Consider the following 26108-nt stretch of genomic DNA (forward strand, 5'->3'; position numbering starts at 1 on the left):
TTACAGAACTTACAGGGATAGTAGGGTTAGGGCTAATGGCAGTTTCTGTGCCCAACTCCCCCATTGCTAATTACGAGTCATTGAATTTTGGTGTGAAATTCAAAATTAAAGGATATGCTCTTCTGGATTTGTCTCATAGAGGAGATTAGACTAAATTCAGATCCTAGCACATTCAGGTCTACATGCGAGACCTATCTTTTTAAATAAAGCCTTTCCTCAGTCATAGCAATTCCCCATGACTATTTCATGATAGGAAGAGTTGGTGAAAATGGAAAAGACGAGTAAAAAGAAAGAAGCACCATGGAGGGGAGGAAGATAAGGAAGTGCAAGAGAAACAGATGAGAAAAATGAAGGCAGTAGAGCATTTGGGGGGATTACTCCAAGCAACTGTCAGTTGTTGAGTGCTTCCATACCATGGTGACAGGCTGTTGTGGAGAAAAAGCATGCATTCTTTTCCTCCATGACAACATCCCTTACGTCTTATCCAACTAAATTATTCTGGGTGGCTGATGGCTTGGTGGATTCATTTGGAGAACAAGCTGAATATTTCTCACTGTGAAGTGTACTCTATCTGCTTCATGGATACGTCTGATCAGATTCAGATTAGATTGGTTTATGTCAAACTTTTTCTGGATGAATTTCAATTAGACTTGCTCACTAGGCTTCTAGAGGGAACAAAGGAACTTTGGAGTGCTACAGGGAAGTTGGACATAAGTTATTGATGGTCAGTAAACTCAACCTGAATGGCATTGGGTATATTGCTTTTTGAGATTACTGACACTTCCTTAAAGGGAGCCAGCCTACCAGTTTGCATCAGACCGGGTGTTGTCAGCCTCTTACTCAAGAAACCATCTGTTGACATGACCAATCTCACTGTCATCCTACCAGTTACTTGCCATTTTTTGGAACAGTTATTGAAAAGGCAATGATTAAGCACGTTTGATAACACCTGGAGACCTCTGAAAATCAGGGCTTAAGCCTGGAGATGGCACAGAAACTATACTGCTCTCATCGGTTGACGATTTCCTTCTACTGTGGGCAAAGGTCTATGCTGTTTCCTGTTGATCTGTCTGGAGTCTTTAATACTCTAGTCCACAAGTTTTTGGTAACTCAACTGCAGACCTTAGTTGGGATGGTTGGAATTGCACATCAATGATTCCGTCCTTCTTTTCTGAGACATCTCATAGCATGTTCTTGGGTGACTGTTCATGTAAAGCAATAGATATTTGTGTGGGGTCCTGGAGAGTTCTATTCCATCACTCCTGTTCAGCGAGTTTGGGAGGCCTCTGTGGGAAATATCTGTCTGGTTTGGGCTCCGGTGCAGTCATTACGTGACTGATCTCTCTCTCTCTCTGATCTGTAATCAGTTTCTGTATTTTGTTACATCTACCGTAACTCAATTCTTCTAATTCCTATGTCCCCAGTCCTGCACTGAGAATTGCACTGGCAGAGGAGTGCTCCTGTGTAGTCCTCAGTACAGGATCAGGGACTATATCAGGAAAACAATAATATTTATGCTTATGGCCGCAGGAAACAAGAGATGAAACAGAAAGGAAGCAAAACCCACACAGCAAAGGGAGCTAATACAGCTTATTGAAATGGTCAGTGGGAGGGGAGGGGATTTTTGGGTAGCAGGAGGGAAAGAAAGTAACTTCTACTGTATCTTTTGGGTGTCTTTTTCTGGTCTGTCTTCTAAATAAATTCTCATTGTTCACAGAACATTTACACTCCAGGAAAGAGGGGAGGAGACAAGGAAGAACAGTCAGAGTTTATTTAGTATTTGTTAGCTTTGATAGCCATGCTGCGTGCTAATAAATTCCAGAAAATATCAAATTCCAAATGTTTTTTAAAGATATATCTGTTTGGTATTCTGATGTAAGAACACATTAATAGTGCTTTCCCTGTGCCTCGTCAATACAGAGGGGGCTGGGTGAGGTTCAGTGCAGGTAAGAGATGGTTGATCTCTTATCATACTCTAATACATATGGCAGAAATGATGTCTGATCCCAAGGTTTAGAGCGTCCACCATAGCTTTGTCAATGAATATCACAATTTTAGGATGTTTTGGATTCCCCGCCCCTTGCTGCTGAATTCCCTAATGGTGCTACTGAAATAGACATTTGCATTTTGTGTGACAATTACAACTGTTTTGCTCTCTTTCTCAAACTTATCTTTGTCTTTGTGACCTCCAGTTTCAGTTATTGTAATTCACTCAGTATGGGATTACACTTGAAGGCCGTTCAGAAGCTACAGCTGGTGCAGTATGCAGAGGCCAGGTTGCTTGGTGATGATAGCTACAGAGAGCATAATACATTAATGTTCCAAAGACTGTCTTGGCTCCAGATTTCCTTTCAATATGTTCCTGTTGACCTATAAATCCCTACATGCTTTCATTCCTAGCTGTCTGAGAACCTCCTGTCTCCCTCTGCACCAGCATCACAATAGAGAACAGCTGCACTCATGCCTACGTTCGGGGCCACCTAAGCACTGTTCTTCCAGGGCCCACACGTACCTTTGCTCAGCCACCCAGAATGCTATCCCCGATTTCCCCATCTGTGGACATGCCTGCCTCCAGTGTCAGTGAGCAGTGGGCTAGACACTGTGTTAACCAACAACCTTCCACCATTTCTATTTGGAAAAGCTGTACTTTAGCTAGATTAGGTTTTGTGGATAGAAATTGTAACATGTGCCTGGGCTCACAGCTGTTAATCCTCAGAAATTATAAACTCAGGTGTCAATATTTTTTTAGTATTTGCACTGGTGTTGGTACCTGCTCAGCTTAGTTGTTATGCATGTGCACAAGTATAGACCTGGTAGAGGCTTCTAAGAATAGAACTCCATAATCTTATTTATAAAGCCACTTTTCAGAGTATAACTGCAATTTGCATTCTACAGTCTCTTTAAATGACTATCCCTAGCAGAGATCCATAGATAGTTGATACAGATGAAATGCAGTACAGGTATGATGTAGTGTTTATGGTTGGAACGCACTGATAATTTACAAGAGAATTCATCAAAATCCCATATATAGTCAAGCAAGCCATCAGATTTCAAACCATATATGTGAATACTGATTTCAAATTTCAACAAGTCCATGTTTGGGAGACCAATTTAGGAACAATTACACATTAAAAAACAACAAATTGGGTAGAATACCCCTAAGTCCCAGTTTGCTTATTTAACTAGGCACTCATGCATTCCTGCCAAATCTGGTTTTCATGAGAACAATTTATTTGTTCATTATGTGACATTTGAAACCATTTAAGCAGTTGTGAGATGGAATTAAAGTCTCCACTAAAATGTTTCACTGACTGGAATGTATTGGCCATCTTTGGAGGCCACTTAAAGTATGGTGAAAAGGTGTGAAAGTGTACTGAAATATTAAGGCCACTTTATTGACAGTTTGTAATTTTCCCATGTTGATACTTTCCCCCCACTTTTAGCATTTTAAGTGGGAATGTTTCTGACTTATTTAGAACGTATGGATCCAAAAGACTGAAATTTAAGCTGATTTCAAAAGAAAATTATCTGATAACAGTTCTATTCCCCTGCCAAACAAAATTCCATTAACCAGCTGAAATGGGACTTAATAACAATCACGTAAACCAATTAGTCTCAATTTATAACTCCATTAGGCGTGTTATTTATCACCACATTGCTTTATAGAACTATGATTCCTTCTGACTTTGGGCACATTAAATAAATACAACCTGGGGTGCTAAATATAAAATGCTAATGAAAATACTCTGAGCAAGACTTACTTCTCTGACACTGGATCAGTGAGAAATCTCATTCCTCTTCCACATTCAACATCAGAGATAATCTGGACTTGATCATAAAAATGTGATTACCTCTAATAACATAGGTATCGTTGGAAACTGTTACTGGATGAAATATTTTGGCTACTCAGTCTCCTTTATATTTACTGATAGTAATACAATGCCAAAGTAACTTGGAATAGTATGATCACTTTATTGTAAATGTATTTGATTCCTTCTTTAAATGCCTCTTTCACTATTTAAAAATGTTATTGTTCCCAAAACTATGAATTCCATAGTGCCTGGAATCTATCATTTAACCATTGTAATCTGCCCCACCCTAAGCATTTTGCTGACAGTTATAATGGAAATCAAATGTTTCTAAAGTCCGAGGATTGAAATGGAAAATCACATTTAAAATGTTCAGAACTGAGTTGTTTTCATGTGTGGGATAATAAAGTGCAGTGGATCTATTTTAATATTGTTTTTCACTGGGAGTGGTGAGGGATTTTTATGACCACATAATTAATCCTAATACCAAGACAAAAGGTTTCCCTCCCAAACAAACAGACTATGGGTTTCAGATCAATGAGAGTGACTATGTCACGTACTTCTGTACCAGATGTGGACTAACCACAGAACTTGCTTATACACACCAGATGTGATCATCATAAGATCCTTTAATGCTCTGCCAGGTAGAGCTGAGGTTTTTTTACATAAGGTATTTTACTCACAGTGCCACCTAGTGGCTGAACAGTACAGTACAGTTTAGCATTTCATTACATCTCCCCCTTTAAATTCTACATTCCTACTATTTACAGTATTTACATCATGCTGTCTTTGAAGTTCAGTATGCATCAGTCTGTTAAGTGTCTCTGAAACATACTGGTTTTCTAATTACATCACCCAAACTCATAACAACATGGTCATTAGGCTGTCCATTAGTTGCAAAAACTGGCTGTGGTCAGTTTGAAATCCTTGAGTTGTCTCTTGGTCTGCATCTGCCATCTATAGAGTTTGTGCTCTTGATTGTTCTTTCTGAGGAACAAACTGTAGATGACAATGGTTTGTTGAACTCTCCACTGTCACTCTTGATTACATGTGATCTGGGCACTGAATTCTTTTTCATTATGACAGCTAGAATTGTCCATTCTTTTTCTCCATCCAATTTGACATGAACATGGTCACCAGGTTCTAGACCTGGCATTTCTCTAACTGAGTAACATCCACTGTGTGACAGGTTGTCCCCCTGTAAGGTGCCACATAATGTACTGGGATACAACTGAGCCCACCTGTTCTGTCAGCCTGGGCCCCCTTTACCCTGTCACACACAGGCAGGGTCACACCCAGCTGCAGAAAGAAACAGACACTGACATCAGCTCTGGGAAGACTCAGCTTAAGAGACTTGCCCCAGCACTTTGGTGCCCACTCCCTTGGGGTGCAAACCCAAAGGTATATTGTCTTGAGCTGTATAGAAAAATCTGCACTGTGCAAGCTCATAAAAATTTGCCCTCTCCCTCAATGTGAAGAGAGATATGCACAGCTTCTTGCCACCCCTCTCCCCCCGATATGGATTGTACACACTGGGTTATGTTATAAACAAGAAATATGTTTATTAACTACAAAAGACAGATTTTAAGTGATCATAAGCAATAGCAAACAGAACAAAGCAGATTACTAAGCAAATACAACAAAACATGCAAACTAAGCTTGATTCACTAAAGAAACAGGTTACAAAATGTAATTTCTTACCCTAAATGTTGAATTAGGCAGGGTGCAGAGTTTCTGTAGCTTAGAGTTCTAATTATCTCTTCTTACAGACTGGACCCCTGTCTCAGTCTTGACTCACCCCTGCTTTTCCCCTCAGATACTTTCAGAAGTCTTTCTTCTTGGGTAGGCAATGGAGGAGAGTCAAGATTAACCCCCTCCCCAGCCTTAAAAAGGATTTTCCTAAGGCAGGAAACCTTTGTTTGATCCCCATCCTCCTATAGAGGAAAAGTACCAGCAGTGTCCAAAGTGGTATTTGGTATCTGGTGATTTTATCACCTGACCTGGTTATGTCACAGCTACTCCCAGGATGCTTCTCAGGAAGGAGAAAGATTAGTATCTTCACAGTTTTATCATTTCTTCCTAATGGCCCTTCAAGGCTGTGATGGCCAGTTGTCTAGGGAGTATCTCCCAAACATACACACAGTTGTAATTGTTACATAGTCAATATTTCTACCTTTAGATACATAAATGATACATGCATACAAATTAGATAATCACATTCAGTAAATCATAACCTTTCCAATGATACTTACAAGACCAATCTTGTATAAAATATATCTTAGGCGATATTCATATCATAACCATATTTCTATGAAGAATATGGGGTGTAATGTCACAAGTCATAAAAGTGTTCACAGGTTCTTTTAGACTTTTTATCCAGTTTGTCTCTTCTCTTCATGTCTGGCCATTTTTGAGATAGATTCTTTTCCAAAGTTCGAACAATAGTTCTGAGTTGTCTTCCCTTCAGCAGTTGTATTAGAATTCTATTAGAATTATTTGAGGGGGTCAACAAACATGTGGACTAGGGTGATCCAGTGGATATAGCATAGTTGGACTTTGACAAGGTCCTTCACCAAACACTCTTAAACAACGTATGCAGTCATGGGATAAGAGGGAAGGTCCTCTCATGGATAAGTAAGTGGTTAAAAGGTAGAAAACAAAGGGTAGGAATAAATGGTCAGTTTTCAGAATGGAGAGAGGTAAATAGTGGTGTCCCCCAGGGATCTGTACTGGGACTAGTACTGTTCAACATATTCATAAATGATCTGGAGAAAGGGGTAAACAGCGAGGTGGCAAAATTTGCAGATAATTCAAAATCACTCAAGATAGTTAAATCCAAAGCAGACTGTGAAGAATTACAAAGGGATATCACAAAACTGGGTGACTAGGCAATAAAATGGTAGATGAAATTCAACATTGATAAATGCAAACTAGTGCACATTGGAAAACATAATCCCAATGTGATGGCATATACCAGACACGCTGAGGCCTCATACCCTAATCCTGGAAAGAAACAGTGAAGGTGGGTCTCCCAGGCCTGCCTATGAAGACTGCAGAGAAGCAGCCAATCAGAATGCAGCAGGCTTAGTTAAAAGAAGTTGCAGGGCTTGAGCAGGGCAGTTGCTGGCTGGGACCAGAAGGTTGAGGAAGGGTTGGAAGACTCTGAAACTCTTCAGGCAAGAAGGCTGGGGGGAGATCCTGCACAAACAGGGAAGAGACACAGAGAACCCACAGTATTCTTGCCAGCAAGTTAAAGAAGTATGGGCTGGATGAATGCACTATAAGGTGGATAGAAAGCTGGCTAGATTGTCAGGCTCAACAGATAGTGATCAATGGCTCCATGTCTAGCTGGCAGCCGGTACCAAGTGGAGTGCCCAAAGGGTCGGTCCTCGGGCCAGTTTTGTTCAATATCTTCATTAATGATCTGGAAGATGGTATGGATTGCACCCTCAGCAAGTTTGTAGATGACACTAAACTGGGAGGAGTGGTAGATATGCTGGAAGGTAGGGATAGGATACAGAGGGCCCTAGACAAATTAGAGGACTGGGCCAAAAGAAATCTGATGACGTTCAACAAGGACAAGTGCAGAATCCTGCACCTAGGACGGAAGAATCCCATGCACTGCTACAGACTAGGGACTGAATGGCTAGGCTGCAGTTCTGCAGAAAAGGACCTAGGGGTTACAGTGTACGAGAAGCTGGATATGAGTCAGCAGTGTGCCCTTGTTGCCAAGAAGGCCAATGGCATTTTGGGATGTATAAGTAGGGGCATTGCCAGCAAATTGAGGGACGTGATCGTTCCCCTCTATTCGACATTGGTGAGGTCTCATCTGGAGTACTGTGTCCAGTTTTGGGCCCCACACTACAAGAAGGATGTGGAAAAATTGGAGAGAGTCCAGCGGAGGGCAACAAAAATGATTAGGGGACTGGAACACATGACTTATGAGGAGAGGCTGAGGGAACTGGGATTGTTTAGTCTGCGGAAGAGAAGAATGAGGGGGGATTTGATAGCTGCTTTCAACTACCTGAAAGGGGGTTCCAAAGAGGATGGATCTAGACTGTTCTCAGTGGTAGCAGATGACAGAATGAGGAGTAATGGTCTCAAGTTGCAGTGGGCGAGGTTTAGGTTGTATATTAGGAAAAACTTTTTCACTAGGAGGGTGGTGAAACACTGGAATGCGTTACCTAGGGAGGTGGTGGAATCTCCTTCCTTAGAAGTTTTTAAGGTCAGGCTTGCCAAAGCCCTGGCTGGGATGATTTAGTTGGGGATTGGTCCTGCTTTGAGCAGGGGGTTGGACTAGATGACCTCCTGAGGTCCCTTCCAACCCTGATATTCTATGATTCTATGAACCCGAGGACTGTACCCTAAGGTAATGGGTGAAGGTGATGTAACTGAGTGGGAAGCAGCCCATGGAAAGCAGCAGCAACTATTAAGGGAAGCAGTATGTGGCTGCTGTTTATAAGGTCCCTAGGTTGGGATAAGGATGGGATAAGGCTTTGTGCTAAAAGGCTGAGAAAGGGGCAAAATTTAAACAGGCCCAGAGATGGGGCTGAAGACCTGGAGAGGGCTAACTATTTGTTGGGCTTTGTTAAGAGATGACCTGGCTGGAGAGCTTGGGCATGGAGAACCAATAAAGACAGAGTCTTCAGGGAGAAAGCTCTGGGGGCATTGCTCTGTAACAAGGTTCAGAAGGGCCGGAGAACTGGCCCAGAGACAGTGTTGTGGGTACCAACAAGGGCACAGTGATAGTCCTTGTTGGAACTTTGTTAACCCAGAAGGGTTTTATCCATTTTAGATTATGTGTCACTTAGCCAGAGGGCTGAGCCACTGAAGACCCACCTGAAGGGGGCATCAGCCAATGGGGGGTGCTAAGAGCAGAGAAAAAGAGTGCAGGATCGCATCCAGGTGACAAGAGATGCTCATGAGGGGTGAGTGTGCCCTGTCACATCCAACTATACCTTTAAAATGTTGGGGTCTTAATTAGCTGTTACCACCCAAGAAAGAGATCTTGGAGGCATTGTGGATAGTTCTTTGAAAACATCCGCTCAATTAATCAAAAAAGTTAAGAGAATGTTAGGAACCATTGGGAAAGGGAAAGATAATAAGACAGAAAATATCATAATGCCTCTATATAAATCCAGGTACGCCTACACCTTGAATACTATTTGCAATTGTGATTACCCCATCTCAAAAAAAGATATTGTAGATTTGGAAAAGGTACAGAGAAAGGCAACAAATTCTCTGGTGAAAACATGCTTTTTCATAAACCACATTTCTCTGAGATATAAAGTATCCATCAAACATAGCCAGAACCCTTTTACAGTCACGTGAGCTGTAGCTCACGAAAGCTCATGCTCAAATAAATTGGTTAGTCTCTAAGGTGCCACAAGTACTCCTTTTCTTTTTGCGAATACAGACTAACACGGCTGTTACTCTGAAACCTTTGTGACTGTTTTCAGTAAAGTCAAAGCATTTAAAAATATGCTCTGCCTGCTTCCCCAACGCATAAATTAAAAAGAAACCTGTATATCTCCAGTTTCTTTGTAGAGGTTGCTTGCAATTTGAAATCTTCCAAAATACTGCTCCCAGTCTGTCCATTGTGAAGGTTTGTGGAAGCTGAAGTTCTTTGGGACACTAAAGGAGCATGTTGATGAGATCTTGCCACCTTTGTTGCTTTGTACTTTCTGTCTGTAAACTTGTTGCTGTTTCCCTTCTATTTCTGTTCTTTGTCCCATGTACTTCTGTATCAGATATGGTCAGAGAGCTTGTTTACACACACGCCCACCCACCAGATTTGTTCATCATAAGACTCTTTAATGCTCTGTCAGGTCTGGCTGAGATACCTTGGTTTAAATAAGATTTTGACACACAGTGCTGGCTAGTGGCTGAACAGTATAATACAGGTTAGCGTTCCATTACAGAGGATAAAAATCAAACAGTGAATAACATCATTTTGTGCACCAAATGCTGAAAGCTAAGAGAGGAGCGGCATTTTCTTCCAAATTATCTGGCTTTTACTGTATGTGCTGGAGCCAGACATAGTAAACCAGATACAGTTTGAGGCTTGTGGAATTTATCCCTCAACCAAGCAAGGAGGTGAATTAATACATTTTTTATTTTTACTTTTGTAGATATTAAATAGCTGAAGATCCTCCAGCATATTCCTACCAGATGGCAAGAAACACTTCCTATAATTGTGTTCCAACTGTGGATCTCTTCCTCAGGGAGCTGGCATTCTAAAGGTAGAAAAAGAAAGCCATAATGTAAAATGACAGAGATAAGAAAAAGGGTGAGAGCAGCCTCATTGGATTCAGATAATGGTTGACCAAGGAAATGGATTGAGAACTGAATGAGAAGCTGTTTTTCACCAAGTTATATAAAAGATGTAGTGAAGGAGAATAGAGAACTTGACGGCCACCATGGCTAAAATGTGCTGATGCATGTAATGACAGGCTAGAGGGCTGCACAGGATGCGGGCACAGGCAGATTTATTTGTTGATCAAAGTTGACCAGAAAAGGATTTATAACATGAAAGAAAACACACGTTATGGATGTGCTGTTGAATGGCCACTCTGCTGTGGGAGCCACCATGAACAATTCTGACTGATTTGGCTTGATACCTTCAGGAGGCTCCAAAGAACTCTGCTGCAGTGAGGGCTCTGCTGCCCTTTCAAGCACACATTTGCCTCCCACTAGGGCCCAGTCCTCTTCCTTTTTCAGACAGCTAGTTCCTCAGGAGCATTGTCAGGGAGTGGTGCCTGACCTCCAAAATCCAACACAGGGACTGGGGCACTCTGTGTGCCCTTCCCACATTGCAAACCAGACAGCTGACACTTGAGTTCTTAATTTGGAAGCACCTATCCTTTCCAGAAACTAAACGGACTGTGTGTGACTGAGAGACCATGGAAAGAGGCTAGGCAGTGCTGGTCACCAGATAGCTGAAGAAGTGCCCTCTGACATACCAGTACTTGCATCACAGAATGAATACGAGGATTGGTATGACATAAATTTCCATAGACACCTCACACAACCTTGTCTGAGTTGAAACCAGAAGGTGTTGTGTGAGGTGTCTATGGAACCAATACGTAAGGCATAGTGAGTTTTTGTCAGGCCTGTTACAGAACAGTTCACCCTTTGCCCCTTGGCAGTGAGGGATTCTTAGGTTCAGTTAGATGTATGTAATCTGCCAAGCAAATTGTTAGGAAAATAAAACATTCATATTTGAATGAAGCAAATTTATATTTCTTTTTAGGTCTATGCTGGGGTTTTAAAAATGATGGGCAAATTGCAAGGGTTCAGAGACTGAGGTTCCTAGATACAGATCAATCCAGGTGGTGCTTGATCTGCAAGGAGGCTATGTCACTTGGGGATTTGCCATGAAGATGATGAGAGACTGAGGTTAAGTATCCAAAAGGTCATATACATATATGCAGTTTATCCAAAAGTTTGAGACATGCTTCACCAGGTCCTACCAAGTCTGTGCTCCCCCCCAGTCCCCATCAGCAAACAATGCATCCTTCCTCAAACAGGTTGGATTCCCCTACCTACTGCATTGTTTTCTTTTGGAAGGTGTGGAGACCTACTCTATCGAACCTTGAAAAGAACATTAATATTAAAGTGCTAACTTCAGTATACTGTTTCTCGAAGTTGCAGATTATACAATCAGAACTCTTAGCAGCACTGCTAAGATTGTAAACTCTTCCGGGCAGTACCCAGAACAATGATGATGTTTAGGAAATAATAAACAATAATAGAACATACTGATAGGCCTGCTGAGGTTTATGATGTGACAATAGCACATTGTAGAGGGAGCTCAAAGTTACCATTCTCAGTGATTTACCAATCCACTGGGGAACAAACATTTCAACCCATGCCTCCAACTTCCTTCTCCTGACAGTTTCCACACAATTCTCATGTTAAAAACTAACCAAAATTATGCCAGAACTACATACCTGGGTGTTACAATGCCAGCCTCTTGATATCATACTTGCAATGACCCAGGAATGCAGTTCCTACTTCTGTCCAAATACAACCTATTGACTCTATTTCAGTCACATACATTTTCCTCAGTGTTTTAATAAGTATAGATTTCTTCATAAAGCAGTATTTGGTGGTAGATTATAATAGACCGTTATTCCTGGATTCTGCCTTGATTAAGGCTAACATTGTTCTGGTAAATCCCCAGTTATTGTAATCAGTAATGGCGTCAGTGGAATAAGATAGAACCACAATGGAATTGTTCTGATATTACAATAATATATAGCTATGAATAATGGAATAGCTGAGGTGAAAATGTGAAATAATTATAGTTTGCCTTTCAAGTTGATCCCATGTCCAGTGAAGTCAACAGAAAGACGTTTATTGACTTCAGTATGGTTTGGATCAGGGCTTTATTGAGTCATAGTAAATGTAATTACTACAGATTTGCACTAGTGAAAGTGAAATCAGAATTTGGCTGCTAATGCATATTGTACTTTCCATCTGAGGATCTCAAAGAAAATCACAAACATTAATTCAGCTTCACAACACCCCCATGAGACAGATAAGTATTATACTCATCTATATTATTTTTGTAGAGGACACTACACAAAATGTAAAGCACTGTACACATATTTAAAATGATTAAACACTGTGTTATCAATGGATAAAATAAGGCATACAGACTATACTTTGCCCCTCTGGGCACTCTTTAAAATTTCAGTGATTTTTAACAGGATGCCTGTCAAGGCAGAATTTAGCTCAGAGAGGTTAATGAATTGATAATGACACCAATATCTGTCAAGGTGAGAACTCCAAGTAGCCCATTCTGAGTGGAACTTCGTTGTGTAGCAATAATGAATTGTCTGGTATGGCACTTAAAGAAATTTGCAAACTATATGCTGACAATGCAGCAAGAACACCCAGCCTTAATGAGGGATAGATTCTACCACCCTTGTTCTGATTAAAATCAATGAGACTACTTATGGAACAAGTTGCCACTCAGTGTGAATGAGTGTGATAGAATCTGGTTCAGAGACTGTCAAAAATAACATAGCTTTTGAATTCTGGAACAAAAACAAACACCTGTTATTGTGCACAAATGTTTTTAAATAACAAAGCAGGAGTGGAAGGAGTAGAATGAAAATATTGCCTTATTTCTGCAGTAAATATTGTCTGGTTTGTGTAAATCAGTGTACTCTTTCAGGGCCCAACCCAACACACACTGAAGGTTATAGAAAGACTCCCAATGGAAGTTTTACTGGGAACTTAGAATGTTCCCCAGGTAATTCCTATGGACATACATGTAATAATTGTAATGCAACAATATCTGACCGAGACTTTAACCCAGGCTTCAAGTAGTACATTGATGGCAGCAGCAGTCAAGACTCATATTACACATCCCAGTTTATTTTGACAAATGCTTGTAGGAATAGTAGTGAGCACTTTTGTAAACAATAACTGTAGCTAGTATTGTAGCTAGGTACTTATGTTGATAAGACTCAGAAGAACTAAATTTTTGAATCCCAGAGGTTGCAAATGACATATATTTATCTATGGCTACACACTGAATTTCAGCAACGAATACAGGCTAAACCCAACTCTTGTCTTCAATACTTCCTGAAATATTTTAAAAAATTGCTAAAAACATACTTTGTCAAAAAAGGGATACTCTAACTATGATCATTACAGTACTCTCTATCTGCAATATCACTGTGTCATAGTGTTGGCAGTTCAAATGTTAGATCAGTCCAAGCTGTTTCTGTGCAGTGTTTCTGATGATAGTTTCCTGAGCCATGTTCACGAAACACTCTCAGTGGCCTGCTAACGGATATCCCCCCACACACTCAGAAAACAGGAAAACATTTATAAAGTGGTCACAGATCTACAACTGTTAGTTTCTGTCTCAGAGTCATCCTCGTAGAAAAGAATGATCTGTGATTCTTGCCTGGGTAGTGTTGGCTATTGTTACTGATGTTGTGCAGGAGGTCAGACTAGATGATCATAATGGTCCCTTCTGACCTAAATATCTATGAATCTATGATGTCAACAGACAATAAAATTTACTGTCTACTCTAGCAGGTTAAAGTGCAGAAAATTCAGGCCTGCTAATTTGCATGTCTTCGTTTCTATATCTTAATCAGTTTCTAATCCAGAACTGAATCTTACCTCTCACCCTGTGGATACTGAGCTACTAGCCTCCTGTGAGCAATTTTATCAAAGGGTTTTGAAAGTCCAAACACATTATATCTAGATCTCATTTGTCTACTGACTTGTTGATTCCCTCAAACCCTCTCCAAATTATTAGAATTCTTTATGTGTGTGTCCTATAACTCTTCCTTTAATGATTTTTTTCAATAAAAAATACCTGGGACTGAAGAAAGGTTTACTGATTCATAATCCACAGGATAATCGCTAGCACATTTTTCAAAGCTAGGTACATGCTTACTCTCCAATTCTCTAGCACAGTAGCTAATTTTAATGATGGATTGCATATTTTTCTTAGAATTACACCAACAATATTCATAACTTCCCTCCAAAATATTAGATTAATATCATTGGATCCTGCTGACTTAACTATAATTTAAAAGATCATGATGTTCTAGCAATGTCATCTCTCTGTGCATTAATACTGTGAGATTGGGCTCATCAAATGGGAAAAACCACTAATCATAAGCTCCATAGATTTTAGGAAAGCATTTGGCAGACTCTATTATGATTCACTCTGAAACATCTTGAAGTGTTACGGTAGGCAAAAAAATTTACATAATCAAGACTCTATATCACGGTGCAGCTTACACAGTTCAAGTTAATGCAGACTTGAGCTAATGGTTTAATATAGACACTGGTGTCATACAAAGAGGTATTCTCTTCATTATGAGAAGAAGTGTAGATCGATACTATGCAGGTGGCAGATGGTTTAACAACTACATTAGAAGATTTAGATTTTGCCGAAAATACAACTGAAAAAACAACTCTAAAGTGAACCCTAGCAACTCCCAACTCAGTCATTATGTTAAAAGGCAAACAAACTCTAGAGATGAGTCAATTCACATACCTTGCCTGTAATTTGCAAGCCCCTGGGGATATCCAGAGGGAAATAATGTCACAAAATGTCCAGGTGAGCAGCTGCATTCACCAGCTTAAACAAGATTTGGTCATTGAAAATGTACAATTTATAACCAAACTAGAATACTTCAACTAAAATGTTATTTCCACCTTAATGTATGGTTGTGAAGGCTGGAAATCCGCCAAAGGTACAGACATCTAAATGCCTTTTAAAGAAAATGCCTCAGGAAAATTCTAAATATTAAATGGAATGAATTTAGAACAATTGCCGAGTTTCATCAGAGAGAGAGCAACAATTTCCACATATCTATTCAGGGGACACCATCATAGGTGTCACATCAGCCACACTATCAGAGGCTCGTTCACCTGCACATCTACCAATGTGATATATGCCATCATGTGCCAGCAATGCCCCTCTGCCATAGAATCATAGAATATAAGGGTTGGAAGGGACATCAGAAGGTCATCTAGTCCAACCCCCTGCTCGAAGCAGGACCAATTCCCAGTTAAATCATCCCAGCCAGGGATTTGTCAAGCCTGACCTTAAAAACCTCTAAGGAAGGAGATTCTACCACCTCCCTAGGTAACGCATTCCAGTGTTTCACCACCCTCTTAGTGAAAAAGTTTTTCCTAATATCCAATCTAAACCTCCCCCACTGCAGCTTGAGACCATTACTCCTCGTTCTGTCATCTGCTACCATTGAGAACAGTCTAGAGCCATCCTCTTTGGAACCCCCTTTCAGGTAGTTGAAAGCAGCTATCAAATCCCCCCTCATTCTTCTCTTCTGCAGGCTAAACAATCCCAGCTCCCTCAGCCTCTCCTCATAACTCGTGTGTTCCAGACCCCTAATCATTTTTGTTGCCCTTTGCTGGACTCTCTCCAATTTATCCACATCCTTCTTGAAGTGTGGGGCCCAAAATTGGACACAGTACTCCAGATGAGGCCTCACCAATGTCAAATAGAGGGGAACGATCACGTCCCTCGATCTGCTCGCTATGCCCCTACTTATACATCCCAAAATGCCATTGGCCTTCTTGGCAACAAGGGCACACTGCTGACTCATATCCAGCTTCTCGTCCACTGTAACCCCTAGGTCCTTTTCCGCAGAACTGCTGCCTAGCCATTCGGTCCCTAGTCTGTAGCTGTGCATTGGGTTCTTCCGTCCTAAGTGCAGGACCCTGCACTTATCCTTATTGAACCTCATCAGATTTCTTTTGGCCCAATCCTCCAATTTGTCTAGGTCCTTCTGTATCCTATCCCTCCCCTCCAGCATATCTACCACTCCTCCCAGTTTAGTATCATCCGCAAATTTGCTGAGAGTGCAATCCACACCATCCTCCAGATCATTTATGAAGATATTGAACAAAACCGGCCCCAGGACCGACCCTTGGGGCACTCCACTTGATACCGGCTGCCAACTAGACATGGAACCATTGATAACTACCCGTTGAGCCCGACAATCTAGCCAGCTTTCTACCCACCTTATAGTGCATTCATCCAGCCCATACTTCCTTAACTTGCTGACAAGAATACTGTGGGAGACCGTGTCAAAAGCTTTGCTAAAGTCAAGAAACAATACATCCACTGCTTTCCCTTCATCCACAGAACCAGTAATCTCATCATAAAAGGCGATTAGATTAGTCAGGCATGACCTTCCCTTGGTGAATCCATGCTGGCTGTTCCTGATCACTTTCCTCTCATGCAAGTGCTTCAGGATTGATTCTTTGAGGACCTGCTCCATGATTTTTCCAGGGACTGAGGTGAGGCTGACTGGCCTGTAGTTCCCAGGATCCTCCTTCTTCCCTTTTTTAAAGATTGGCGCTACATTAGCCTTTTTCCAATCATCCGGGACTTCCCCCGTTCGCCACGAGTTTTCAAAGATAATGGCCAATGGCTCTGCAATCACAGCCGCCAATTCCTTCAGCACTCTCGGATGCAACTCGTCCGGCCCCATGGACTTGTGCACGTCCAGCTTTTCTAAATAGTCCCTAACCACCTCTATCTCCACAGAGGGCTGGCCATCTCTTCCCCATTTTGCGATGCCCAGCGCAGCAGTGTACATTGGTCAAACTGGACAGTCTCTACGTAAAAGAGTAAATGGACACAAATCAGATGTCAAGAATTATAACATTCAAAAACCAGTTGGAGAACACTTCAGTCTCCCTGGTCACTCGATTACAGACCTAAAAGTCACAATATTACAACAAAAAACTTGAAAACCAGACTCCAACAAGAGACTGCTGAATTGGAATTAATTTGCAAACTGGACATGATTAAATTAGGCTTGAATAAAGACTGGGAGTGGATGTGTCATTACACAAAGTAAAACTATTTCCCCATGTTTATTTTCCCCCCTACTGTTCCTCACACGTTCTTGTCAACTGCTGGAAATGGCCCATCTTGATTATCACTACAAAAGGTTTTTTTTTCTCTCCTGTTGGTAATAGCTCAGCTTAACTGACCACTCTCATTATAGTGTGTATGATAACACTAATTGTTTCATGTTCTCTGTGTATATATATATCTTCCTACTGTATTTTCCACTGCATGCATCTGATGAAGTGGGTTTTAGCTCATGAAAGCTTATACTCAAATAAATTTGTTAGGCTCTAAGGTGCCACAAGTACTCCTGTTCTTTTTGCGGATACAGACTAACACAGCTGCTACTCTGAAACCAACGATTTTTTATCTCTGAAGTTATCCAGAAAAGAAGGTGGAAATATCTGGGGCATGAGTTAAGAATGGAGCCAGAATATCTGTCATGGCAGAAGTGCCATTGGACAGTTGGAGGAACATAGAAAAAGGGGTCAACAAAAAAAAAATCCCTCTGATTAACAGTTCTTAGAGAGTGAAACCTTATGTGAATTAATGAGGAGGGCAAAGAGTAGACATAAATAGCAGAGCCCTGTTTGTGCTCTAGGTGATGTTTGGCAGTGTTGGGAAGGATTCAGATTCAACTGTGCACATCACTAGAATACCTGAGCACATAATAAAACTGTCATCACCACAGTGTTCCAACACCACTTCCCTCATCTTTGAGAATGCCTCATCTTTATTACATGTGAGAAGTAGCTCAGGGGTTAAGTATCATCCCATCATCCTTTTCATTGAGGGCTGCTGGGAAGAAGTAATTTAGGTTCTCTGTAATATCCTTATCCTCCTTGGTTGTGCTATTCTCCAGATCCACTAATTTTCTTCCAGCTTTTTTACTTTTGATATATCTCTCTTTAATATGTCCTTAGCTATTTGGCTCTGCAGGTATCTTCCTAGCCTTCAGTTTCATATTTTACCTGCCATAATTTAGGTTCCGTTTTACTGGAACCATTTTCTGTTTCCATTCCACTCTTTGAAGGCCAACTTTTTTTTGGATTGAATAAGACCTTTCCTCAAGACATTTAACTATATTTATATTTAGTCCCCTTTCCTCTTTTCAGAGTGCATTTTATATTTTAAATTATTTTACTATTCCAGGTTTTAAATGCAAGGGAAGTTAACATATAATGAAGGGAAAATTAAAGTTTTGAATAGAGCCATTCATTATTAATAATATTCATTATAAATGGAGCCCATTTTTTGGCTAGTGAACATAGGTGCTGGAACAATTTTTATAGTGGGGGTGCGAAAACTATTACCAATGTATTTGGTTTTTTCTATTTCAAGCTGGGGGTGCTGCCACAACCCCAGAACCATTAGTTCCAGCACATATGTTAGTGAATCATTCATGATCCAGTCTTGCTTTTCTGAATGCATCAATTTACTCATAACTATTCAACAAATACTTTTGATGAAAATTATTTCCAAGTTATTGGATACTCACAAACTGTTTGGTTACCTAAATCATGTGAAATTGTTTCTTCCATTTAACTGAATGACTAAATCTTTCAGAATAGAATAACAAAATGGGGTCTCTTGGAGTCATTGTGTTGTGTGAGGACTTGCGAAAAAGGGACTCAGAGCTGGAGAGGCTGGCAGGGAAAAGACCTGAAAAGTTCTAGATAAGGCTCCAGGGCAGATATTAAGATGGTGTAAATCAGTGTAATTCTATTGACTTCAACTGATCTTCCAGAACAGAAGCTTTCAACCTTTCCAGATTATTGTACCTCTTTAAGGAGTCTGATTTGTCTTGTGTACCCCCATGTTTCACCTTGCTTAAAGACTACTTGAGTACAAAATCAAACATAAAAATACAAGTGTGTTACAGCACACTATTACTGACAAATTGCTTACTTTCTCATTTTTACCATATAATTCTAAAATAAATCAATTGGAATATAAATATTGTACTTACATTTCAGTGTATAGCATGTAGAGCAAGATAAACAAGTCATTGTCTGTATGAAATTTCAGTTAGTACTGACTTTGCTAGTGCTTTTTAGGAAGCCTATTGTAAAACTAAGCAAATATCTAGATGAATTGATGTACCACCTGAAACACCTCTGTGTACCCCAGGGATACATGTCCCCCCGGTTGAGAACCACTGCTCCAGATGACAATCTGGTCTCCAAGCTGTTGGCTTCTTAGCTATCCTGTTCCTGGATCCCAAGCCCTTTTTAGTTTACCTATAGAGTAGAATAGTCAACCAGTCTGGTTACAAGAAGAACTGACCTGAACCTATTCTAAGGTTCAAATGTTTTGTTATTTTTCTCAGTTTTCATGAACCATTTAGTTTTGGCAGGGCCTGGAGGCAGAAATACCACAAAATATACTGTTCTCACAGTATTTCCAGCCTAGTTTCCAAACCAAAGAGGTTTGGTCAAGTTCAAATAAGCTTTGCATAAACATTCTAACTTGCAGAGGCTTTTGCTGAATAATTACAACCTCTGAATCTTTTCATGTCCATCCATCCCAAGTAGTGAATTTTACAAATCCTCTCTCTCAGTGTAATATATGCAGAAAGGAGAATGAGAGAGACCCAGTGAGCAGGAGTGGGAGATGCATATTATAACTTAACATTTAGAACCTGACTTTTCAAAAACGTTTAGGGAGTGGGTGGAGCCTTGGCTCTGCTCTCACAATGTATTGGCATTGTAATTTGCTGCTCATATAGATGAGTAATAAATGACCCTCCTCCTTCCCATATAGAGCTAGATGGTAAAAGTATGATGAGAGGCCTTATGCTATTTCTGTCCAAGAACTTGCAGCAATCCCTGTGTAAGGGGAAACAAATAGCTGTTCCTCCTGAGGAGCAGTGCAGGAAAGGAATATATAGAATTCCTTTCCTGCACTGCTCCTCAGGAGGAACAGCTATTTGGGAACAGCTATTTGTTTCCCCTTACACAGGGATTGCTGCAAGTTCTTGAACAGAAATAGCATAAGGCCTCTCATCATAAGGCCTAACTAGCATTTCTGACTCCATACACTGGGATCTACATTTTAGCTAATCCACAGAGACTTGGCAAGATATTCCCACCACTAGCTGCCATGGTTTGTGTTCCCATCTTCTCAAACAACTGCTTTTTCAAACTCAGACACAAGTATATATGTAATATTTATATTAATAATGTATGATCATGAGTCAGGTTTAAATGACTCTGTGACACTCATGAATACCTTCTACACAGGGGGAATTCCCAAGTAGTCAAGTAAACTGGCTTTCTGGCTGCTTTGGACTACCAGACTGGGTAAAGCAGACGAAGTATGAGCCAGGATTTGGCCCATCATCTCAGACAGAGAGGAGGAGCAGGCAGACCCTTCTCAACCACAAGGGCTGGTGAAGGCCATTGTGGGCGTGGATTAAGAAAAATGATGCAGGGGACCGCAAACTCTTAAACCAACTAACAGGGAACCTTCTAATTCTACCCTTGCATCCGCCTCATAGTAAGCCAAGAACCCCCTCCCACCTGAGCACTAAACCACACTGCACTTTCCTGTAACAATGTCCTCAGTCATTACCATTCCCAGCATTATATGAACTATACTACCTTCTGGTCTAAATGGACTTTGAGCTGGTCCAATTTCCATAATATTTTAGGTTTCAGAGTAGCAGCCGTGTTAGTCTGTATTCGCAAAAAGAAAAGAAGTACTTGTGGCACCTTAGAGAGGTAACCTATTTCCCCTTGTTTTTTCCTACCCCCCCTCCTCAGACATTCCTGTTAAACCCTGGATTTGTGCTGGAAATGGCCCACCTTGATTATCATACACATTGTAAGGAGAGTGATCACTTTAGATAAGCTATTACCAGCAGGAGAGTGGGGTGGGGGGAGGTATTTTTTCATGCTTTGTGTGTATAAAAAGATCTTCTACACTTTCCACGGTATGCATCCGATGAAGTGAGCTGTAGCTCACGAAAGCTTATGCTCAAATAAATTGGTTAGTCTCTAAGGTGCCACAAGTACTCCTTTTCTTTTTGCATAATATTTTAGGCTCACTCACTCTGTCGCTCTTTATCACTAGCATGTTTTCAGACTTTAACTTCTAATGGATGACTGTTAGCTTTAACATCGGAGTGCTTGTTTGCAGGAGTTTGCTTTACTTCAAAAAGCTGGCTGTGGCTCTAGTGTTATGTTCTAATGTGTTCACATCACTCACAAAACTAAAGTGAGAAAATGAATTTACAGTCAAATAATAGATCTGTTTAATTATTAACAAAAGAGGAAAATGCTCAAGTCAAAAACAAAAGCAAGCAAGCAAGCAAATAAAACTTTTAATGTGGTCTTGTGGTTCAGACAGGAGACTGAATGTTATTCTTGGCACAGTCATGCCTTTTTCTGAGAACTTGGTTAAGACACTTAGGTCTCAGCTATGCATTTTTGTCACAGCCCGTGATAGAGGGTGCTGAGGAGGAATGCAAGGACACAGCCATCTATCCTGGTTTTACCGAGATTATGCCAGTTTTTCATATGATATCTGTGTCCCAGGAATACCTAGAACATCCCAGTTTTTCATTTAATCAGTGAAAACATTTGGATTTTTTTAAAACTACAAATTGTTAGTTCAAGACTGACTGTTACACAGAGAATTTGCTCTGGCCAAGATTTTCAAAAGTGGTTAGTGATACTGAGTTCCAGCCTTTAAAAGGGCTTATTTTTTTAACAAAGTGCTGAATATCTGCACTTTGAAAATTAGGCCTCTCTGTGGGATCTCAGACTGGATACCAAAAATCACTAGTTGCTTGTGAAAATCTTGGTGCCTGTGTTTACCAGCTACAAACAGTGTGGTGGAAGGAGCGTTCACTGTTACCACCAGTGTTTGGAGTGAAGAGAAAAGCTGAATGGGATAGGAAAGGGATGGATAATAGAACAGAAAATATCATAAATCCACTCTATAAATCCATCATATGTCCATACCTTGAACACTGTGTGCAGTCTGGTCACCTCATCTCCAAAAAGATGTATTAGAACTGGAAAAGGTACAGAGAAGGGTAGTGAAAATGATTAGCAGTTTGGAACAGCTTCCGTAAGAGATTACAGATTAAGATGACTGGAACTGTTCAATTTAGAAAAGAGATGACTAAGGGGGTTTGATAGAGGTTTATAAAATCATGAATGATATCGGAAAGTAAATAGGGAAGTATGTTTAACCCTTCACATAACACAAGAACTAGGGGTTGCCTGATGAAATTAACAAGCAGCTGGTTTTAAACTAACAAAAGGAAATACTTCACACAATGCAGAGTCAGCCTGTGAAACATCATACCATGGGATGTTGTGAAGGCCAACAGTGTAACTAGGTTAAAAAAAATGTGATAAGTTCATGGAGGATAGGTCCATCAATGACTATTAGCCAAGATGGTCAGGGGCACATCCCATGCTCTGGGTGTCCCTTAACCTCCACCTGCCAGAAACTGGGACTTGACAACAGGAAATGGATCACTCAAAATTGCCCTGTTTTGTTCATTCGCTCTGAAACATCTGGCACTGGTCACTGTCAGAAGACAGGATACTGGGCTAGATGGACCATTGGTCTGACCCAGTATGGCCGTTCTTATGTTCTTAATAAGTGTAGACACTATCAAAGCTGTTCTTCTTCTGAAAGTGAATGCTGTCAACACATGCTCAGTGTTCCACGATAAACTCATCAGTATTCATTATTAGTACTGCTGCTGTTATTATTTATTTCTATTGCAGTAGCACCTAGAGCAGTAATCAGGACTGTGTAAGAGATAACAGGTGGATACAATAAACAGATGCAGGGAGCACAAAGCACAAGTAGTGAGACGATTATGATTAGTGTAGTAAGAAGCAGTCACAGCACAACTGATCAGACATTGTTACATTGGTATCAGGACTAAATTAGTGTAGTCCTTATTCTCCCTGAGCTCGTGAACTGGATTGTACAAAGCGTCTGCAGAGGAGCCCTGATTCAAGTAAGCAGGTGCTTACTTTAAGCAGAACAGAAGTCAATAGGATTAAAGTTAAGAAATTGCTTAAGTGCTTTCCTGGATCAGGGCCAGATTGGGGAAAGGCCCTTGCTCCCTTTGCCCACCTCTTGTTTGCTTGTGTAGGGCCATGCTTCTCTGTGCTTCAGCATCCTCATTTGTGTTAATAATCATCACAGTGCCTAGCCCAAACAAGTGCTCCAAAGTCTAATAAATCATAGAATCATAGGACTGGAAGAGACCTCGAGAGGTCATCCAGTCCTGTCCCCTGCACTCATGACATGACTATATTATCTAGACTATTCCTCACAGGTGTTTGTCTAACCTGCTCTTAAAAAAATCCAAAACCTCCAGAGGCAATTTATTCCAGTGCTTAACCACTCTGACAGTTAAGAAGTTTTTTCTCATGTCCAACCTAAACCTCCCTTGCTGCAATTTAAGCCCATTGCTTCTTGTCCTAACCTCAGAGGTGAAAAAGAACAATTTTCTCCCTCCTCCTTGTAACGACCTTTTATGTACTTGAAAACTGTTATCCTGTCCCCTCTCTGTCTTCTCTTTTCCAGAGAGTGGCTTGAAATCCTGATATGAAAGGTGCCACAGACGCTTAAGCATTGATTTTATTATTATTGAGCCAAATCTTGAGTTTCATAGGAGTTTGTCTAAGTAATGAGTGACTAGAAGCTGAGTAACCCCTTCAGGATACTAATAGTGTTTAATTAGTAAGACTGAATTTGGTTTACAGACACTACTTTTCCTGGACATTTCCATCCCCACTCCCAAACCATCGTCGCTACTCTTAAATCACGTTATACTGTGTTTCGCTCAATAATGTAAAAGACTCTGGTACAGTGGCAGTGTATTCCATCATATTTACAACTGTATTTTGGATGTTGGTCACAGAACCAAATGTCAAACTATGGAAGATATTTTTGCAGTAACATCTGGTTTTTCACTTAGCTCCAGATGCCATTAAATTGGTGGCTTTGGAGTTGCCTTTGGGTCAGTTATTTTGGGCCAAGGTTTTTGTGGCTGTTTTCCTCTTAGAAACTGTTTGTGTGTGTGTGTGTGTGGTTAACCCTTAATATTCAGGATTTATTCATACAACTCTGTATGGAATTATTTTCTACAGTAAATATACCTTACTCTGGTGCAAAACATACGCTTACTTGCTTGGGTGCAGGGGACTGGACTAGAAGACCTATTATGGTCCTATCCAGTCCTACACTTCTGTGATTCTATGTAATCATGTCCAGTACTTTGAATATAAATTATTTAAATAGGTGTTCAGTTTTTCTACCCTGGGATATTCCAGAAGAGGAGGAGGAGGAGAAGAAGAAGAAGAAGATGAAGAAACATTTCCTACAACTCGGACATAGAAGTAAATGCAAAACCATTCTGGCATGGTGCTGGCAAAAGTTATAATATTCCCAGTAATGGAAAAATAGATAGGTGATTTAAAATTAAGTCAGACCAACAAAAAGAATGCAAAAGCTACCAAATCAGGTCTACAGAAAGAAAGTTTGGTATCCTTTAAGAGTAGAGTTACTACTAGCCCTGAGTAAGAGGCAGTTAGTGGTAGTGGTGTGCCCTCAGATGCAGAGCAGTGCTGGGGTCCTCAGCGGGAGAAAAAGCACACTGAAATAATGAAAGTGTGTGTGGTTGATAAGTTGGTGCAAGAACTTTTTTGCTGTTATGGTGGTAGCACAGTAATATCATGCTTAAGGTATAACATTGCTCTATTAAATATATATCACAACACTTCATATTCTTTTCAGGCTACAAATCAGAGGAACTGTTCCAAATTGAGGTGACATTAGAGGAGGTATTGAAACAAATTGATAAATTAGACAGTAATAAGTCACCAGGACCAGACGGTATTCACCCAAATTCTCTAAAGGAACTCAAATGTGAAATTGCAGAACTACCAACTGTGATATGTTATATGTGATAACCTTAAACCAGGTTCTGTACCAGATGACTGGAGGATAGCTAATGTGACACCAATTTTTTAAAAAGGCTCCAGCGGTGATCCCAACAATTATAGGCCAGTAAGCCTAACTTCAATACCAGGCAAATTGGTTGAAAATATAGTAAAGAACAGAATTATCAGACATATAGATGAACACAATTTGTTGGGAAAGAGTCAACATGTTTTTTGTAAAGGGAATTCATGCCTCACCAATCCACTAAAATTTTTTCAGGGGGTCAACAAGCTTGTGGACAAGGGTGATCCAGTGGATATAGTGTACTTAGATTTTCAGAAAGCCTTTGACAAGGTCCCTCACCAAAGGCTCTTAAGCGAAATAAGCTGTCACGGGATAAGAGGGAAGGTCCTCTCATAGATCAGTAACTGGTTAAAAGATAGGAAACAAAGGGTCGGAATAAATGGTCAGTTTTCAGAATGGAGAGAAGCAAATAGGGGTGTCCCCCAGGGATCTGTACTGGGACCAGTACTGTTCAACATATTCATAAATAATCATGAAAAAGGGGTAAATAGTGAGGTCGGAAAATTTGCAGATGATAAAAAACTATTCAAGATAGTTAAGTCCAAGGCAGACTGCAAAGAATTACAAAGGAATCTCACAAAACTGGGTGACTGGGCAACAAAATGGCAGATGAAATTCAGTGTTGATAGATGTAAAGTAATGCACATTGGAAAACATAATCCCAACTATACATATAAAGTGATGGGTTCTAAATTAGCTGTTATACCCAAGAAAGAGATCTTGGAGTCATTGTGGATAGTTCTCTGAAATCATCCACTCAATGTGCAGCAGCTGTCAAAAAGGCAAACAGAATGTTGGGAATCATTAGGAAAGAGATAGATAATAAGACAGAAACTATCATATTGCCTTTATGTAAATCCATGATATGCCCACATTTTATATACTGCGTGCAGATCTGGTCACCCCATCTCAAAAAAGATATATTGGAA

This window comes from Caretta caretta, chromosome 4 (genome assembly GCF_965140235.1).
Source record: "Caretta caretta isolate rCarCar2 chromosome 4, rCarCar1.hap1, whole genome shotgun sequence".
NCBI lineage: Eukaryota > Metazoa > Chordata > Testudines > Cheloniidae > Caretta > Caretta caretta.